The following is a 6,984-nucleotide window of genomic DNA, read 5'->3' as shown; positions in this document are numbered from 1 at the left end:
GAATGAGAAATAGAATGAGAGAGAATGATAGATAGATAGATAGATAGATAGATAGATAGATAGATAGATAGATAGATAGATAGATAGATAGATAGATAGATAGATAATTTCTTTGAATAAATTATGGGTATTCTTAAGACATAGTTTGACTCCCTCTTCTTCATGGCAGCCCCTGAGATATTGGAACACTGCTATCATGTCTCCCCTTGTCCTTCTTTTTATTAAACTAGACATACCCAGTTCCTGCAACTTTTCTTCATATGTTTTAGCCTCCAGTCCCCTGAATATCTTTGTTGCTCTTCTCCATACTCTTTTTAGAGTCTCTGTTTCTTACATCGTGGCGACCAAAACTTAATGTAGTATTCCAAGTGTGGCCTTACCAAGGCATTATAAAGTAATATTAACACTTCACATGGTCTTGATTCTATACCTCTGTTTATGCAGCCTAGAACTATGTTGGCTTTTTTGGCAGCTGTGCACATGGCTGGCTCATATTTAAATGTTTGTCCACCAGGACTCCAAGATCCCTTTCACAGTGTCTACTATTGAGCAAGGTACCACATATACTGTACCTGTCCAAAGAATATTATACCCATGTCGGGTAGAAAGAACTTTCTGACAGGCAGTTTTGGGTAATGTAGTAAAAAGTTTGGGACACACTAGCCTAGATAATTTATTTCATCCAATTCCAGGAACATAATTCCCATCTGCAATTCCTTAGATATTTTCTTGAAACATTGGGATTCTCCTTTGCAGATAATATGCAGTTGTAGGAAAAGCTTCACTTGCAAACAGATACCACATTTGTGTGTCTATGAGCTCCAAAGGACATTTTTGGAATTACTGGTTTAAGCAAAGTCTCTCTTATGTTAATGATCAGTTTCATCCATGAATTTTGTTGTTGTTGTTGTTGTTGTTGTTGTTGTTGTTGTTGTTGGAGAAGGAGGAGGAAGAGGAGGAGGAGAAAACTGCACATTCAACAAAAAAGTTAATAAGAAACTAAAAGGTTAATATAAATGAGCTTTTGTGAGTCTTGCACACCCTTCGATTTCATTTGCCTTTATCTCCCAGAGGAATCAATATTCAAATTAAACATAACTGTTAAAAATTCAAGTTTTTCTGCAATGCTTTCCATGTCAACAAATAAAGCCAAGAAATTGCATTTTAAATTGAAAACCTTTGTGATGAAATGGATGTGGCATCTTAATTTTCTCCCATCTTCCTCAGGTCCCACTTCATCCTCTTCCTTAATGTGAATATTATTTAAGACATAGAATAGAATAGAATTTTATTGGCCAAGTGTGATTGGACACACAAGGAATTTGTCTTGGTGCATATGCTCTCAGTGTACATAAAAGAAAAGATACGTTCATCAAGGTACAACATTTGTACCTTGATGAACCTATCCTATCCTATTCTTTAAGACATAGTTAAAACATGATAATTACATTATCATATTCAGACACATATAATTACAGATTAGCAGTGTTCCAATATTGGAGGGGCTGCCCCCCAAAAAGAAAGGGTCAACCTATTTTCCAAAGCATCAGAGGGCAAGGCAAGAGAAGCAACCTAGAAGGAAGGAGAAATTTCATAATGGGGAGAACAATTAACCAGTGGAATGATTTGCTTTTAGAAGCTGTGGGTGCGTCCAAGTGGAATGTTATAGGTTCTCCAGCTAGAGCAGAGGGTTGGGCTAGAAGAACTCCAAGGTCCGCTCCAACTCTGGTTTTCTGTACAGATGGTTCTTCTGTAAAGAAGTTGAACACTGAAAAAGGAGAATCTTACCCCCAACCACTTGCATAGGAAGAAGCCACAATTGGTTGGTAGATTAACAGAGTTGGAAGGGACCTTACAGGTCATCTAGTCCAACCCCCCCCCCACTCAAGCAGGAGACCCTACACCATTTCTGACAAATGGCAGTCCAATCTCTTCTTGAAAGCCTCCAGTGATGAAGCTCCCACAACTTCCATTGGTTGATTATTCTCACTATCAGAAAAAAAATCCTTGTTTCTAGGTTGAATCTCTCCTTGCTCAGTTTCCATCCATTGTTCCTTGTCTGGCCTCAGGTGCTTTGGAAAACATCTTGACTCCCTCCTCTCTGTGGCAGCCCCTCAAATATTGGAAGACTGCTATCATGTCTCCCCTGGTCCTTCTCTTCACTAGACTAGCCATTCCCAGTTCCTGTAACTGTTCTTCATATGTTTTAGTCTCCAGTCCCCTAATCATCCTGCTTGCTCTCCTCTGCACTTTTTCTAGAATCTTAACATCCTTTTTTATAGTGTGGTGACCAAAACTGGATGCAATACTGTAGGTGTGGTCTTACCAGGGCTTTATAAAGAGGTATTAGTACCTCACTTGATCTTGATTGTATCCCTCTGTTAATGCAATTTAGCTCATAGATCATAGAATATTGGTAGATCAGGGCACTTCAAGTAGGAGACATACTGTAAATCCATCAGCAGATCAAGACTCATTATCCTTGCATTCCCATGATGTTTTCATTTATTCCAGATGTTGCCTTTCATCTACTTCAATTCAGGGAAAGTGGATTTCTCTCTATGTCCTGGATTTTCCGGTTACTCAAATTTGCAACTCAGCATAATCATACAGTGTATTCTCTCTCTCTCTCTCTCTCTCTCTCTCTCTCTCTCTCTCTCTCTCTCTCTCTCTCTCCCCTTCTCCCTCCCTCCCTCCCTATCCCTCTTCCCCTCCCTCCCCCTCTCCCTCTCTCTCTTCACTCTGCTTCCCTTGCAGATCTCAAGTCATTGATGTTTATCCATGAGAAACGGAGTCATTCTTTTCCCCCAACTTTAATCAAAGGAAGTATATTATTATCAGCAGGTGTGATCTTCATCCCCTTTATTCTATTTGCATTCCTGACTGCTGCTTCCAGACTTTGCTTTTGCAAAACGATTTCACCAAAAATGAATAATATCTTTTTTTTAATAAAAAAAAGGCAGTCAGCGATTAATAGAATTAAGTTCTTTGTAAAATAAGCCCATTTCTGCTGACAGCCCACTTACCCCCTTCCTTGGGGTAGACGGTAAACAGAAACAAAACCCCGCAGCATTTAAAGGCAGCCGGAACATTAAAGCGGGATTAGCTTCAGGAGTCGATGACAGATGCAAAGTGCTTTGAGCATGTTGCTATGTGATGTCGAACATATGCTGTGAATTAAAGAAAAAAAATTGCTTAAGAAATATTTAACAAGGCAAGTCTCATAGAGCAGGGGTTTGTAAGAATACCCTCTGTTTCTGCTTCCCTGCATTGTAGTTTCATTGGAGTTCAGGCTTTCAGGGTGAACAGAAGTTGGGAGGAGAGGAAAACCCAGTGGTTTGATACCACGATTGCTGCTCTAATTTACTTCCTGGTGTGGTATGTGAATTGTGTCTTTCGGAAACCAGGCATTACTCTGCCTCGTTAGGGAAGCAGAAAGGCCGTGAAATGTGCAGCTTTTAAGGGCTCAGCACACAGATCTCTCTTTGATCCCTTTTTGTATAACACTCAGCTGAGCAATTTGGACTGGGGCAGCTGCTAGTGAATAAGCAGACTCAAATTACTTCCGAGAAACTACCAGTTCGGACCAGTTCAGGCAAACCGGTAGCTCTGACAATCAGCCGGGAGTGAGCTGGTTCATCCCGACGATCAGATGGGCCTGCCCGCCTGCCTGCCCGCGCTATTTTCCTACCTTTATCTTTTCAGCTGATTCGCGCAGCAGAGCAGATTACCGTGCCTCAGCTGTGTTTCTCCTCCTAGAAAAGCGGAAGTGAAAATTTCTTCAAACTGCACACACGTGCAAAGCAAATGCGTGCGCAAAGCATGCGATCACCGAACCGGTTGTTAAACCAGGAGAATCCCACCACTGCAAGAAACTACATTGTTTGTTTGTTTGTTTGTTTGTTTGTTTGTTTGTTTGTTTTGAACTCTAGTACAGTCTCGGATATTTATTTGGCTCTCCAAAAGCTTAAGTGCAGCCGTTCAGATCTTGCTGCCAGATGTTCATTTTTTTAAGACTAAGAAGGAGAAATGGTAAAATATACAAATATGAAGTATGGAGGAAGGAGATAATCATAGTGACTACACTGATTAATGCAAGTTTACATGCAATATAACTTAGGTGAGATTAAGACCAGACCTGGAATATGGTAAACTGATTTTGGTCACCATACTACAAAAAAGATGTTGAAACTTTGGAAAAAGTTCAGAGAAGAGCAACTAAAATGATCAAAGGCCTGGGGACTAAAACATATGATGAATGGCTGCAGGATTGGGGGTTTGGCTAGTTTAAAGAAAAGAAGATTTAGGGGTGACATGATAGCAGTATTCAGAGGGTCTGTCACAAAGAAGAGGGGGTCAAATTGTTCTCCAAAGGACCAACCAGAGGGCAGGACAAAAAACAATGGGTGAAAATGAATCAAAGAGAGAAGCAACCTGGAATTAAGGAGAAACTTCCTATCAGCTAGGACAATTAACCAGTGGGACAGCTTGACTCCAGAAGTCGTGGACGCTCCATCACTGGATGATTTAAGAAGAGTCCAGATAGTCACTTGTCAAAAATGGTATAGAGTCAGTGGTGGGATTCAGCCAGTTCACACCACTTTTTTTTAATTATTATTTGCATTTATATCCCGCTCTTCTCCGAAGACTCAGGGCAGCTTACACTATGTCAAGCAATAGTCTTCATCCATTTGTATATTATATACAAAGTCAACTTATTGCCCCCAACAATCTGGGTCCTCATTTTACCTACCTTATAAAGGATGGAAGGCTGAGTCAACCTTGGGCCTGGTGAGGCTTGAACCTGCAGTAATTGCAAGCAGCTGCTGTTAATAACAGACTGTTTTACTAGTCTGAGCCACAGAGACGCAAAATTCACTCAACGAATATCTCACTTAGCAGAAGAAATATTGGGCTCAATGACAGCTATAAGTTGAGGTAGTTTAAAATTTTGTCTCCATTACAAATGTCAATTGGATCCAGATGTTTTGGATCCAGATGCAGAAAAAAAATGGCAACCAACCTGCCTTTGAGGACCTGTATACTGCATGAATCAAAAAGAGGGCTGTGAAAATATTTACAGACCCCTCGCATCCTGGACATAAATTGTTTCAACTCCTACCCTCAAAACGATGCTATAGAGCACTGCACACCAGAACAACTAGACACAAGGACAGATTTTTCCTGAACGCCCTCACTCTGCTAAACAAATAATTCCCTCAACACTGTCAAACTATTCACTAAGCTGCATTACTATTACTATAAATCTTCCCATCATTCCTATCACTCATCTCCTCCCACTTATGACTGTACGACTGTATTTTGTTGCAGTATCCTTACAATTTATATTGATTGTTTCCTAGTATGATTCAATTGTTTATCTGTATCCTATGAATATCATTAAGTGTTGTACCTCATGATTCTTGACAAATGTATCTTTTCTTTTTAGGTACACCGAGTGCCTATGCACCAAAGACAAATTCCTTGTATGTCCAATCACACTTGGCCAATAAAGAATTCTGTCTGTCTGTCCATCTGTCCATCTGTCCGTCCATCCATCCATCATCCATCCATCATCCATCCATCCATCCATCCATCCATCCATCCATCCATCCATCCATCCATCCATCCATCCCTCTATCTATCTATCTATCTATCTATCTATCTATCTATCTATCTATCCTAGTCTAGTCTATCCATCTCTCTCTCTCTCTCTCTCTCTCTCTCTCTCTCTCTCTCTCTCTCTCTCTCTCTCTCTCTTCTATATACCTACCTACCTACCTACCTACCTACCTACCTACCTACCTACCTACCTATCATCTGTCTATGTTTTGCATCATTTATATTTCCAAAAAGTTCTGCAGTAGCCACCTTTGTTCTAAGCCAAACCGTTGTTACACACAAAGTAATATTGTTTTTATGACTTGGCTCACCCCTCATTTTTCCTTGTCAGGATATCCGAACCCTTCTTCCCTGGCCTGAGATGTGAGATGCTGACATTTTGACCCTCCTTTGCTCTCACAGAGAAGCTTCCTTAGATTGCTTAAAGCCTTTGGCACTGATTCATCAATCCTGTGTGTCAATATTTACTTCAATCCAACCTTGCATACCTGATACACCGGAAAAAAACAACAACACATGAGTGCTTGTACTACCTGAATTACATTACAGCAAGGTCTTCCTCTGTGTTCATGCACTGTTTTCAGAATCTTTTTGTACCAAATTTGGAAAAAAGAAATGCATAGGAGTGAGGGAAAGTTACCATTAACCACAATGCATGTTTGCCCATTTTGGGAGGGAGATGAGATATTCAAATACGTTTAGCAACATGAATTTCTTCTTTTCCCCATTCCCCCCTTTTTTTTTCAACAATAACTTCTTTCTTATGAGACAGCACTCGTGAAAATCTCTAGCATCTTATAGCAGATCCTTTAAATAATGAATCTTAAAAATTAGCTCATCTTCTGTCAGATGTTCGATTGCTTGATTTCTTTTGAAGTCCTCAATGGGTCTTCACTTTCCCCCTAGCTAATTCTATCATATGGGACCTTCAGTATTCATTCAATTGTTGTTGGACACTTCCTAACGCTGATTACTAGCTCAAATTTGATGGAATACAATAGAATAACAGAGTTGGAAGGGACCTTGGAGGTCTTCTAGTCCAACCTCCTGCTTAGGCAGGGAAATCCTACACTACGTCAAACAAATGGTTATCCAATCTCTTCCTAAAAACTTCCAGTGTTGGAGCATTCACAACTTCTGCGGGCAAGTTGTTGCACTGATTAATTGTTCTCACTGTCAGGATATTTCTCCTTAGTTCTAAATTGCTTCTCTCCTTGATTAGTTTCCACCCGTTGCTTCTTGTCCTGCCTTCAGGACATGCGGACATGAACAAATGTGTGCATGTGTAGATATGCACGCATGCACAGCAGAGACCCACCGGCAGAGGCCGGTGGGAGGCGGGGCATCCCAACACCCACAGCA

Source organism: Ahaetulla prasina, chromosome 5 (genome assembly GCF_028640845.1).
Source record: "Ahaetulla prasina isolate Xishuangbanna chromosome 5, ASM2864084v1, whole genome shotgun sequence".
In the NCBI taxonomy this organism is placed as follows: domain Eukaryota; kingdom Metazoa; phylum Chordata; class Lepidosauria; order Squamata; family Colubridae; genus Ahaetulla; species Ahaetulla prasina.
Note: the sequence above shows the minus strand (reverse complement) of the source record.